The sequence below is a fragment of the Ailuropoda melanoleuca genome, chromosome 17 (assembly GCF_002007445.2).
Source record: "Ailuropoda melanoleuca isolate Jingjing chromosome 17, ASM200744v2, whole genome shotgun sequence".
In the NCBI taxonomy this organism is placed as follows: Eukaryota; Metazoa; Chordata; class Mammalia; order Carnivora; family Ursidae; genus Ailuropoda; species Ailuropoda melanoleuca.
In genome coordinates, this window is record NC_048234.1 from 27,662,095 (window position 1) to 27,676,662 (window position 14,568).

A 14,568-nucleotide genomic window follows, 5' to 3' on the forward strand; every position below is an offset into this window, starting at 1 on the left:
ATGGTATAATTAATTTTTCTGCTTGACCATACCTATAAGCTCTGTGAAATAATTGAGAACATCACTGAAATGAGAATTATCCAGAGCCTGTTCATAATTTTTATAGGAATGGGATACTGACAATATCATGGTGACCCCCAATATCTAGTTTTAAATAAAAACAAGAGCAATCTTAAAATGCTAAACTTACACGTGCTGAAATCAGGTGCTTCTTCCTAAAAAAAAAAAAAGGGAAAAAATCCTGCTCTGTTGGTTCTCTAAACACCAGCTTACTTGCTCTATCATATAATCCAGCCATGGAATTAACAATCTGACGTGCTAATAAATTAGAGTCTAAGGCCCTCTGGGTACGGTTAGCATTTTGCAGGGATTATATAAATGGGCTAAATAAGGACTGTGAGTCAGAAGGAACAGAGACTGTGACTGAGTTGAATCCCAAAATCCTAAAATGCTATTTTTTTTCTTTTAGGATCAAACTTATTTCCTATAGGAATATATAGCACAGATTTGATAATAGAAGTAAATGCAAGAAATGCCTTCACACATTTTGAGAAAGGCGTCTATGTATTAAGGCAGGTCGAACTGAATGACATTAATTAAGAGAAATTTTTTTGTGACTGTGGTATTGTTATGGCTGATGTGAAGATACCTCTGAAAAAGACGATAGATTTAGAGGTCTGAAGGGCAAGATGCTTAGGACATAAGCCTCAGAATTGACAAATTCTTGTAGTGGAATTCAAAGTTGCAAAAGTGACTATGGCGTGGCCCATGAGCCTGCTGCAGAAGCAGCCATTGTCTGAAACTACAAGTGATCTTAGTGGGCCATGCAATGAGTTGCTTCCATGGGAAATGCTTGTCCCTGGTGAAGTGATCTATAAGACCCAGTGGACGTACTCAGCATCACAGAAAAGGCTCCATACATGTCAACTCAACAGACTACTAGATTAACCATGAGGGCTGATGGGGTGTGGCAGGTGGCGGTGGGGGGCGGGTAAAGAGCACTGATTAGGGAGTCTACAGTTTGAATTCAAGTTCTGTTCCCGACTGAAAGCGTTATCCACTAGCCATGTGATTTTCTGGTTATCATTACTAGCTTTTTGAACAGGCTGACCATTTACCCTCACTAGGCTTCATTTATCTCGCCTTTAAAATGGATTATAATTGTCTTTGTTCAAATTGCTATAGGAATTGCATGAAATGATGTTGATGATCAAAACCGTCGTGCACTGTTTAGCTCGTAGCACACAGTTTAGCACATTGTTAACAGCTGGATCAATATCACCCATAATTCTCCTTTTCTTGCCAATCAAATATTTTTATTTGAAAAAGTTAGGCACGTTTTTGTTAAAAAATGAGGATAATTTTAATTGAGCTAAGTCAGAGAGCTATTAATCTGAAACCAATTGCAAAGAAGGTTTTACTCAGTTGGAAAAAACCAATCTTTCACAGACCCAATAAAAACAACTGTCTGGGGGGATCTGACTGGCTCAGTCCATAGAGCCTGGGACTCAATGTCAGGGTCGTGAGTTCGAGCTCCATGTTGGGTGTTGAGGTTACTTACAACAAACACACAAACAAAAAGAACCAAAACAAAGAAAACCCTGCTTGGATTATTTTGGCACATTCTTAGTATTTTTTAGAGGGGTGTGTTTTAGTAGCAGAGTGGCTTAGCAAATATCCCATAAGCAGCATTAAATGAATAAAAATGTATGTGATTGAGCATTAGGGCCCCAGTGTGCTAGTCTTGTCTCTACTACTGATTAGCTATTTGAACTTGATAGGAATGGGGTAGCCTCTCTCAGTCTCATTGGCAAGATAAGGGGGTTGCACCGAGTGATGTCTCTGATTCCTTCCTGTGCCCTAAACCAGAGCTGCCCAGTCATGGAGGCACCAGCCATATGGGGCGACTGAGCCCTTGTAACAGGGCTGGAAATTGAGGTGTGCTATAAACATCAGCTTCACCCTGATTTGGAAGACGGTGGGAAAAAGCTACTGCAAAATATCTCATTAATATCTTTTTCATTTTGATTGAGTGTGGGAAAGAGATTGTTTTGCATATTTTTTACTAAATGAACTAAATTACTAAAATTACTTTCACTCGTTTCTTTTTCCTTTCTTTAATGTGTCTACTACGAAATTTTAAACGACATGTGGCTTCCATGTGTGGCTGCATTCCCTTTCTATTCGATAGTGAGCGCTGCTCGAAAATTTCTGTTGATGAAATACGTTTTTGTGACGGTTTCAGTTAAATTGTACACAGAGCTAGGATTCAGCTGTGCTGGGAAATTTATGATAAGCTGATAGCGTTGGCGGCTCCCACCCATGTGATTTCAGCAGTCGATTTGCATTAGGGGTAAGGGATGCTGCTTTTGAGGAAGTGGGGAAAAGAAATACAAATGGATTAGATTCGAGTCCAGTGGAGATGGACAGAAACTTCAGACTGAATCTGATGGAGCAAGCTGGTCAAGGGAGGACTCCGGGACAATAGGGTGCATGCGAGGTCTGCTGGTGGCCAGGGGATAAAGCCCAAGACATAGAAGGGAGGAGAGACATTCTGCTCACATGTGAATGGGGCATGACAGCACTGTGGCGCTACCATCAATTGGCAGCTCAATATGGCAGACCATGGGAGATGACCCACTTGAACGGGTTCTGGTGTCCCCATGGCAGACATCCATGACAGGCACTTCTCAGATATTGGTTTGAGGGACTGGAGGAGCAAATAAGAGTACAGAGCAAGCTTCATGGTGAATGAGGCTGACAGTTTAATTCATAAACTGTGGATCAACAAACATAAACAGATACTAATGTTTATGTACCAAGACATGGATGCAGTGCATTTGGGATCTTAATGTTAATAAATACCTCCTTTGTACTTAGGCTGGTAAGGTCCAGGGAAGGATTTTTAACTAAGCAGCAGTAATAACCTTTCAAAAATCTAAGTTTCTTGGGGCGTCTGGCTGGCTCAGTCAGAAGACCGTGCAACTCTTGATCTTGGAGTTGTGAGTTCAAGCCCCATTATGGGTATAGAGATTACTAAAATAAAATAAAATAAAATAAAATAAAATAAAATAAAATAGAAATCAGTTTTTTTGAAAGCAATGACATGCCAGGTCAAAGAGTTGTGTCTTGCCCAAGTTGTCTGGGGGGTGCACGGGGGGCCAGCGAAGAGGGAGGAAGGAAGTGTTGACAAACATATACTTTGACACTTTTGTATCACCTTTTCTGTTGCTTTATAACTAGTGGAATATAAATGGGGATCACAGAGCTTCCTTTTCTGGGACACAGGGATAGTATTCTTGAGTCCATGACAGGATTGAATAATAACTCATACCATTTCCTAAGCCTATGAATTAAAAAGACTCAAATTATTACTTGGCAATAGCACTTGTGGTTCATTTTCTTAAACATGTTTGTCACATGGCTATTGATTGACTTCTTGCTGGTAATATGCATGCTGATCTGTGATAAACTCTGAAAAATTAATAAAAGAGATCTGGCCCTAGGAATGAAGACATTTCCTTCCCAATTTTCCACATTATTTCATTCTTAAACCCACTTTAGAGTTAGAAAGTATGAAAAACAAATGTCACAAATCTGTGACTCACAAGTGATACCAGTTATTCCTACAAGAATCCAATGAATCCTTTTTGGCTCTGGGGTTCATTGGGTTCATGGTCAGGGTCACACTGACTGCTGAGAAATGTTTCTCCCCTGCTAGTGCACAGCCCAGCAAAGTGAATTGTTACCAACTTGATTGTGAGTGATCGCTCTTTGTCTTCCTTAATAACATCAGCGGGACTTCCAAGATTCCCACTTCTTCTCCCTTTTCTATTCTCCCTGGGGTAACACCTGAGACTATACAGAACCAGCCAGTCTTCGGTGTAGGTTAGGAAACTACCTCACAAGCTACATAAATATTTGTGGGACAGTTAGCCTCAGGCACTGTAGCAGGCTCCAGAACCCAGACTTGATCACAAACCTCCTTTCCATAAGGAGGATCTAGACAATAAACCATTACAAAACCAAATAAATACACTGAAAAAACACAGGAGTAAATTGGAAAGAATAAAGCAACTTCTGTCACTTCTGTCACTGATAACAGCCAAAGGTAAAATGAGGGAAATGTGGCTGGGGGGGGGAAGCCAGGCAGGGAGGGTGACACTGGGCTGGATACAAAGCTGTTAAGAAAGGGACACTCAGAGGGCAATTCTTTGAATGTTTTGATTACTTACTCCCTCTTAGGTAGTGAAAGGGACCTCATGAAAAGAGTTTAAATCACAGTGAACTAGCTAGGTGGAAGCATGACCATCATTTGCTTCTTTTTGAGAAATGAACATTATTTTAAAAAATAGTGTTGTAGAGTATAATCCTACCTGCTCTGCATACATATTCTCTTTAGTAAAAAAAAAAAAAGGAAGCCCAGAGAAATTGGATTCCATGAGTATAAGAAATGATAAGAATGCAGAAGCCTCCAGATAGAGGCTGTTTTTCCCCAAAGTGACCCAGCCAAGAAGCGACAAAGCTGGGAACTAGAAGAGCCCTTAATTCCATGTGTTGTGCTCTTCCAAGGACATTGGCGCCTTTTTGCTATGCATTTCCTGCCCTGAAAGGGATCACAAACCCAGACTCCAACAGAGGCCAAGAAAATAACACGGTAAGTTGTCTAGTGGGATATGATGGCATGAAAAATAACTGTCTTATCTTCAGGGAGCCTTACCCATTCAGTTCTAGCTAATTATTGCCGAACCAGTGTTCCCAGAGCTTCTGGTTGTTAAAGAGAACCCGGGAATCTGAATTTTTATGCCACAAAGCAAAATACTTAAGTGTTAGTAACTAGCACTAATTCATACACACACACACACACACACACACACACACACACACACACACACGCCATGTGTCGGCAGGATGCTGTCGAAGGGCCATCGGTGCGCACTCTCTTTCTGACACTATAAGTCCTTTACGTCAACAGCTCTTTCGGATATTCTGAAACCATTTGTCAGACCTTTGCTGTCTTTTTCTCTTCTTTTAAAACATGCAATTTTTCTTTTGGTTCACTAAGGCAAATTCATGCTTTTCCTGCACAAAACACCAGATGTTTGAGTTCAGCTCTCAAAAGGTACTACCACAAGAGGGAGCTCAAACTTTTTGTGTGTGTGTGTGAAACTTACACAGTAAGTTTTACATGAGGTTAACACTATTTAATGCGGTAACAGAAACTATTACCCTATGACATTTTAGGTTACTTCTTCCTCCTGAGATTGTCTATGTGGCTTGATTTTGTGAAGAACTGTTTAATTCACTGTAAAAACAGCAAACAAACTCCCCCCAAACCCAGCATCACAGCATATCAGCATACTTTTTATTTTTATTTTATTTTTTATTGTTTTAATTTTATACATTTAACTCAGTTTTTTTTTAATCATGCTACATGCTCCAGGCAGAGGTAAAGGAGCAAGAGGCATATAGAACATTGGGGTCCTATAGGCTTATAATTGAAATTTGAAATTAAAAACAAACAAAAACAACCCAGGATTCTCTGAGACAAGAAATAGGTTTTCACTTAGGTAAAGAAAAACTCCTATGGAATGAGGTACTTGAAGACACTTCTCCCCTCAGCACCTAGCTGTTTCTTAGTTTTCCAGCTTCAGAACCTTCGTGTCTCTTGGAATCTCTGTGAACCTCGCTCTCGTCACACATCCATCTGCACACCCTGAGCTGAGATGTGATTTGCTTGTTTTGTTCCCTGGTTGCTTCTGCCTTCTGAAAGGTGCTTTGTTGTCTGCCCACAGACTACACAGTTGGGATTTTTTTGTCGTTTAAATAACTCTTGTTTCAAGGCTCAGCTGGAATCTTCCCAGGTCTTCTCCCACTTGACTAACGTACTCTGCCCCGATGGTATCAGTACTAAACGAGCTCTGAGCACCACACAGGGGTTCATCATGCAGTCCTCACACGAGACAAGACTTGAAGGTTGTGTCAAAGGTCTCGCCATCTTGCAGATAAGGCAGTGAAGGTGGGTAGGCTGTACCAGCAAGGGTAGTGGCCCTGGAACTGGGCGGGTCTCATCCTCTGGGTTAGACAGGGTTGGCACAGCACAGGCTTCACGGCCTTATCTTAGCATTTATAACTTCCCCTTCACCTTCTTCTCCTTCTGGTCCCTTTCCCTTTGCCTTCCGCCATTTTCTTCCTCCTCCTCTCTAGTCCTCCTCCTCCTCCTTCTCGCCATCATCATTACTGCTGCTTATGGATGCCTCTGTTTACCTCATTTGAGTTTGACTCTTGAAGTCCAGAGGCCAAGTCTTGTCATGGTGCCAACTCTAGGCTGTCCACCCAGCATGGAGGGAGGGGCTGTGGGGAAGAGAATGAGCTCCAGAGTCCAAGGTTTGGGTGGCATCCACCACCTGTTAACCAGGTGACCAGGGAAAGACATATTATCTCCTAGCCTTATTGTCCTGCCCAGGAAAGCCTGGAGAATAATAGCACTTCGGCCACGAGGCTGTGAGAGGTGGTTGAATTAAAGTCTGTGAAGCAAGGGTGCCTGGGTGGCTCAGCCGTTAAGCATCTGCCTTTGGCCCAGGTCATGATCCCAGGGTCCTGGGATCGAACCCTGCATCGGGCTCCCTGCTCGGCAGGAAGCCCGCTTCTCCCTCTCACACTCCCTTTGCTTGTGTTCCCTCTCTTGCTGTCTCTTTCTGTCAAATAAAGAAATAAAAACAAAAAATAAATAAAATATAACGTCCATGAAGCATTCCTTGTNAAAGTCCATGAAGCATTCCTTGCGGGGTCTGGCACACGGGTTAAGAATTATGGCAGCTATTTGATATGGATGAATCTTGTTGAATTGACATTCCTGGAATTCAAACTGTGACATAGTTCACAGTTTTCAAGGCAGTTTTTTTAAGCTTTTTTTTTTTTAAGTTCTAGCTAGATTAATATTTTACTCTCAATGATCTTTAGAATAAAGTAAGTTAAGTTTAGATTAATATTTTACTCTCAATGATCTTTAGAATAAAGTAAGTTTAGGAATTTAGATTAATATTTTACTCTCAATGATCTTTAGAATAAAGTAAGTTTAGGAATTCTCTCTCTGTCAAATAAAGAAATAAAAATAAATAAATAAAATATAAAGTCCATGAAGCATTCCTTGCGGGGTCTGGCACACGGGTTAAGAATTATGGCAGCTATTTGATATGGATGAATCTTGTTGAATTGACATTCCTGGAATTCAAACTGTGACATAGTTCACAGTTTTCAAGGCAGTTTTTTTAAGCTTTTTTTTTTTTAAGTTCTAGCTAGATTAATATTTTACTCTCAATGATCTTTAGAATAAAGTAAGTTTAGGAATTAGTGGGTGACTAGCATTGAAAGATCGCAGCATAAAAACGAAAGAAATGTCAAATAAGAATCATTTTTAAATGTAAAGATTACCACCTACCACATATATTTAGTGTTTAAAAGTTAATATCCTTGAATTTTAAAACACACAAAGCATTAGTTGCCCTCTTCGATAGCCTCGATCTATGTTTTGCGGCAAAGATCGCTTTTGTTTCTGCGTTGATGTTTGTTCACTCATCCAAAACCATCTTTAAGTTGGGTGTTACGATACACATGGTTTCATATAAGCTTATTTCCTTTTTAAACAATATTGGTGTTTTTGTCAAAATCAATACAGCTTTTGCTCATTCAGATAGTAGATCAATTTCTGATTTCCCAAGGGAGCATCCTTCCATAGTATTTACAACGTTTCCTTCTTGCATTTCCTCTCTTAAGGTATTTACGAAGAACTGTAGCCGAGAGCAAATATTCAGACACTCAAAGTACCATAAAATATCGTTGGGCAATATATGAATGACGAAACAGACCTGCTAGGAAATTCACAGACTGCAACAGAATCACTAGTTGAAGGTGCTAATTTAAGGATTTCTTTCGCTTTCCAAACTCGTTATTTTTTGGCACACCATTCATCCAATTTGTTTAAAGTGTACCATGAGATATACTTATTTTATTTATAAGAATAACGGTTAGCACACCGGGCCATGAATACTCATTTATAACATAATGCAGTTAAGCTACAGCAAGACTAGATGAAATCTCCTCCATGTTTCTGTCCAGGTTCCTAGAAAGGTTGGCCCCAAACTTTAGGCCCCAGACGTCTTGCTTTCTACTAGATATCAGTGAATTGTTTACCACTCGTAATATCTCCCTGTTGATTGCTAGCTTACAGAAGAATTAGGGTTTTTCCCCTTAATTCGTCAACTGATTTTTCTTGAGATTCCAAAAAGCATGGACTTCCCATGACACGCTGGACAAGAATGTTCACACTGAAATTGTAGTGTAGGGTCCTCTGGAGGTTGTTCCCACCTTTGCTGCTAGAACTTTCGCACACTTTTCTTGTGCTATGAGTTTTTTTATAAACCCAACCTATTAGGCTTTTGTATTTTCAGGATTTCTCATGATTTCTTATCTATTATAGGAGATGTCTTCTTTTTATTTTTCAGCATAGCCAAATATCCTTTAAAATGTGTTTTCTGTCATTTCTATGGGTTTGATGTGAGAAAGACATTATAATGTCTTGAAATGAAAGTTTAGCATTTCCATTTCCATTTCCATTTCTGATCCAGTACAGCAGTGAAGTTATCCCTTCAAAAATAGTGTTGGAAATGAAGGAGAGGCAGGATTCCCACCTGCTTTAGGGACAAATGGTGCTATATTGAGCTGTTCCTGTAGCCTGTGCCTGGGAGGTAAGTAATTTGGCCAGCAGTGGTTTGATTCTCTTTTTTATTTTTATTAAAATGAGCCATTCTCCCCACAGTAATTACTTTAATATATTAATTAGTACTTTCTGATTAAATGCTATGTCCTATTATACTGTGCTGTTGAAATGACAGGCTGTATGATTAGAGACAACTTTCACGTAATGAGCAAATCTGGCTTCAAATTTGTTAAGTGCTCACACCTGCCCTCCTCAGGACCAGGTGATTGTTAGAATATTCAACTTGGCTTCCATCCTAATGCTCTTTAGGATTGCCCATTTCTTTGTGATGCTGTTTTTATTTGTACAATGAAGGCTTTCCAGGTAAAGAAGCAGAGTTAGTGAGAGAGAGAAAAGTCTCCGTCTGCGCCCCGCCCCGCCCCTCCCCGCAGCAGTTTCCATCAGCCTTGGTTTAGAGTAGGGGAAGGAGGAATGAATTCAGTCCCTCACGGGAAAGGACAGGGGGCACCAGAAGTCCTTGACTTAGCATGTTCGTAGTGAAATTTCATATGGTTGAAAAATGAGCACCACAAGCCATCAATGTCTGGTGCTGCTTGCAACCTAGCATTTTAATTTGACCCAGGCAATGCAGGTACAATCGGGATCAAACAATTAGATAAAAACTATGACATTTTAAAATCTTATTTTGTTAAAATTTGCAAATTGGAAAATTGAAGNAATAAACAGTGAAGATGTCTGGGGGAAGAGCATTCTGGGCAGAACACACAGTAAGTGCAAAGGCCCTGGGGCCAGAGTATGTTTGGCATGTGTGAGAAATAGCCAAGAGGCCAGTATGACTGGAGTACGTGATTGTTTGTTTACTCAGTCATCTCAGACATTTACTGAGTAAGTATGTGCCAAACCTTGTTCTAGGCATTGAGGAGATAACGTGGATCAAGTCAGATCAGGTGCTGCCCTCATGGGTCTCACAGTTTTGTGGAGGAAACAGACAATAAACCAACTACCAGTTGTGACAGTCTGCTCTTAACACAGAGGCCTAAGTGATCCTCTTTACTGGGAGTCAAACCTGTCACTTCTTTGCCATTAATACTTGCTGTTGTGAAATGATACCCATTTCACGTAGAGCGAGAACCTGGGTCTGCTCTTAACACAGAGGCCTAAGTGATCCTCTTTACTGGGAGTCAAACCTGTCACTTCTTTGCCATTAATACTTGCTGTTGTGAAATGATACCCATTTCACGTAGAGCGAGAACCTGGGTCCTCACAGTGGCATACAGTGACCTGGGGTCCCTCTGACCACAGCATCGTTCTTTGATTTTTTTTTTTAAATCTTTTTTTTTTTTAACTTTATTTATTCGACAGAGATAGAGACAGCTAGCGAGAGAGGGAACACAAGCAGGGGGAATGGGAGAGGAAGAAGCAGGCTCCTAGCAGAGGAGCCTGGTGTGGGGCTCGATCCCATAACGCCGGGATCACGCCCTGAGCCGAAGGCACACACTTAACTGCTGTGCCACCCAGGCGCCCCTGATTTTTTTTTTTTAAGATTTTATTTATTTATTTGACAGAGAGAGATACAGCCAGCGAGAGAGGGAACACAAGCAGGGGGAGTGGGAGAGGAAGAAGCAGGCTCACAGCAGAGCAGGGAGCCCGACACGGGGCTTGACCCCAGGGTCACACCCTGAGCCAAAGGCAGACGCTTAACGACTGCGCCACCCAGGTGCCCCATGACCACAGCATCGTTTATTTCCCTCCTTCTTACTTCCTCCTCAGGGTCCTTGAGTTGTCTGTTCCCTCTGCCTGAATGCCCTTCCTCTGCTGTCTACTGGGCTAACTCCCCTGTCTCTATGGTGCCCACATCAATACCCTAATTAAAAATGCTGCCCCCTGCCTGACCCTGGCATACCTGATCCCATCCCACTGCTCCATGTTTTTTCAAATGACTTTCCACATTCTAACATATATATGTATTGTGTGTGTGTATGTATATATACGATATATATATATATATATATATATATATATATATATATATATATCTTGACTGAATAGTTTTAGAATATTTTATCTTTCAGAGAGTAGAATTATCCTTACGCCATGTGCACTCAATAGTATTACACATTTCTCAAGCGTGTGTTACACGCACAAGCGGAAGATTGACTATATTTCAAGAAAGGAATTAACCAGAAGGCCTCAGGCTGCACCTATATGGAATTTCCTGTGAGAGGGTTTTCGATGTAGATTGAAGAGGAAGGAATGAAGGGGAAAAGGGCACTATGGAATTTCCTTACTTATAAAGTAGGGGTAATATACAGACCTCAGANCCATTTCCATTTCCATTTCTGATCCAGTACAGCAGTGAAGTTATCCCTTCAAAAATAGTGTTGGAAATGAAGGAGAGGCAGGATTCCCACCTGCTTTAGGGACAAATGGTGCTATATTGAGCTGTTCCTGTAGCCTGTGCCTGGGAGGTAAGTAATTTGGCCAGCAGTGGTTTGATTCTCTTTTTTATTTTTATTAAAATGAGCCATTCTCCCCACAGTAATTACTTTAATATATTAATTAGTACTTTCTGATTAAATGCTATGTCCTATTATACTGTGCTGTTGAAATGACAGGCTGTATGATTAGAGACAACTTTCACGTAATGAGCAAATCTGGCTTCAAATTTGTTAAGTGCTCACACCTGCCCTCCTCAGGACCAGGTGATTGTTAGAATATTCAACTTGGCTTCCATCCTAATGCTCTTTAGGATTGCCCATTTCTTTGTGATGCTGTTTTTATTTGTACAATGAAGGCTTTCCAGGTAAAGAAGCAGAGTTAGTGAGAGAGAGAAAAGTCTCCGTCTGCGCCCCGCCCCGCCCCTCCCCGCAGCAGTTTCCATCAGCCTTGGTTTAGAGTAGGGGAAGGAGGAATGAATTCAGTCCCTCACGGGAAAGGACAGGGGGCACCAGAAGTCCTTGACTTAGCATGTTCGTAGTGAAATTTCATATGGTTGAAAAATGAGCACCACAAGCCATCAATGTCTGGTGCTGCTTGCAACCTAGCATTTTAATTTGACCCAGGCAATGCAGGTACAATCGGGATCAAACAATTAGATAAAAACTATGACATTTTAAAATCTTATTTTGTTAAAATTTGCAAATTGGAAAATTGAAGAGGGGCAAGTAGTAATACAATTGAAATAAAAACGGACTCTTCAAAGATACTTAAATGGTAAACCCTGATCTATTTATAGCACTTCTGTGAGGTGTGCAGTTGAGAAGGGAAAGAACAGATTTAAGAACATGTTCAAAATGATGGAAAATTCTATTGTGGAGATTTGACACTTTTTGGCTGATTGCTGTTAAAGTCCCCTGCCTATATTAATCAGGGTTCTCCAGAGAAACAGAACGGGACCAACTGTGTGTGTGTGTGTGTGTGTGTTGGTACACATGATTATGGAGCTGATAAGTCCCAAAATCTGCAGTGATCAAGCTGGGGACCTAGGAGAGCCAGTGATGAGTTTACAGTGTGATTCAGGCTTGAGAGCCAGAAGATCTGTTGGTCTAAATCCTGTCCAGAAGCTGGCAGGTTCAAGATCTAAGAGGAGCCAATGTTTCAGTTCTAGTGTGAAGGCAGAAAAAACCAACCAGCTCAAGGCAGTCATTAGTTCCCATTACTTGCAGGAAGGCCAAGCTTTTTGTTCTATTCAAGCCTTCAGCTGATTGGATGAGTCCCACACACATCAAGGAGGGAAATCTGCTTTCCTCAGTCTACAATTTAAATAAAATCTCACCCAGAGACATCCTCATAGGTACACCCAGAATACCCAGTCAGGCTGACACATGACATGAGCCATCACAGTGCCCCAGGGGGGGTTTACTCCTGATTGGACGTAGTGTCTCCTCTGTGGAAGCTACAGGGGCCACAGCTTCTCTGTCTCTATCTTGATGCAGCCACAGGGTAGGCATATGACTTAAGCTCAGTCAGTCAGAAACTTTCTTTGACTCTCACATGGGTGACACGCATTGGAAATCCACCTCAGGGGAAGAATACGATATATATATATATATATATATATATATATATATATATATATATCTTGACTGAATAGTTTTAGAATATTTTATCTTTCAGAGAGTAGAATTATCCTTACGCCATGTGCACTCAATAGTATTACACATTTCTCAAGCGTGTGTTACACGCACAAGCGGAAGATTGACTATATTTCAAGAAAGGAATTAACCAGAAGGCCTCAGGCTGCACCTATATGGAATTTCCTGTGAGAGGGTTTTCGATGTAGATTGAAGAGGAAGGAATGAAGGGGAAAAGGGCACTATGGAATTTCCTTACTTATAAAGTAGGGGTAATATACAGACCTCAGAAGACTGTGAAGATGAAATGTACTAAAATGAAATCTTCAGTCCTAAGAAAATGTTGATGATGATGATGATGATGAAATGCAGTGAGGAATTTTTCAGGAATCATCCAATGACATAGGTGAAAAAGAGCCAGAAAAGTAGGTGGTGAGGAGAAGGAACTTTGGGGGTCGGAAACAACAGTATCAGGATACCCACACGCGTTACAGTGCTCAGATTTATTTGAGGTGGACGAGCATTGATTGAGCGCTCAGGGGATAAGAAGGTTTAAAAAAAGAAAGAGAAAAAGGAGCGTAAACAACGATGACATATCTAGAGCTGCCATCTTTTCTTCTTTTAAGCCAACAGGACATCAGCTCAGAAATGAAGCCTGGGATTCAGATGAATCCACTCTTAAGCTAGGATGTCAAGTTTATCCGGAAACATGACTCATCGCTACACTAGTGTGGATTTGGAGATACGTCCAATATATTGGCAAACAAATAGATTATCGTATACTTCTTAAAAAGAGGAACTAAAATTTTTCACAAAGACAATGACAGAGCCAGGACAAATTCCCAAAACTTTAATGATGAAGACCACAGGGTGCTGCTGAAGGTCAGGGGAGTCTGAGGAAATCCACTCCAGTCTGACCATCTCTGGATGAGTTCAGGGAAAGACCCTGAATCGGAAACATATTCATGACCAATGTATAGCATGAGACTACTCTGAGAATGTTTNCATGTTCAAAATGATGGAAAATTCTATTGTGGAGATTTGACACTTTTTGGCTGATTGCTGTTAAAGTCCCCTGCCTATATTAATCAGGGTTCTCCAGAGAAACAGAACGGGACCAACTGTGTATGTGTGTGTGTGTTGGTACACATGATTATGGAGCTGATAAGTCCCAAAATCTGCAGTGATCAAGCTGGAGACCTAGGAGAGCCAGTGATGAGTTTACAGTGTGATTCAAGCTTGAAAGCCAGAAGATCTGTTGGTCTAAATCCTGTCCAGAAGCTGGCAGGTTCAAGATCTAAGAGGAGCCAATGTTTCAGTTCTAGTGTGAAGGCAGAAAAAACCAACCAGCTCAAGGCAGTCATTAGTTCCCATTACTTGCAGGAAGGCCAAGCTTTTTGTTCTATTCAAGCCTTCAGCTGATTGGATGAGTCCCACACACATCAAGGAGGGAAATCTGCTTTCCTCAGTCTACAATTTAAATAAAATCTCACCCAGAGACATCCTCATAGGTACACCCAGAATACCCAGTCAGGCTGACACATGACATGAGCCATCACAGTGCCCCAGGGGGGGTTTACTCCTGATTGGACGTAGTGTCTCCTCTGTGGAAGCTACAGGGGCCACAGCTTCTCTGTCTCTATCTTGATGCAGCCACAGGGTAGGCATATGACTTAAGCTCAGTCAGTCAGAAACTTTCTTTGACTCTCACATGGGTGACACGCATTGGAAATCCACCTCAGGGGAAGAATACGATATATATATATATATATATCA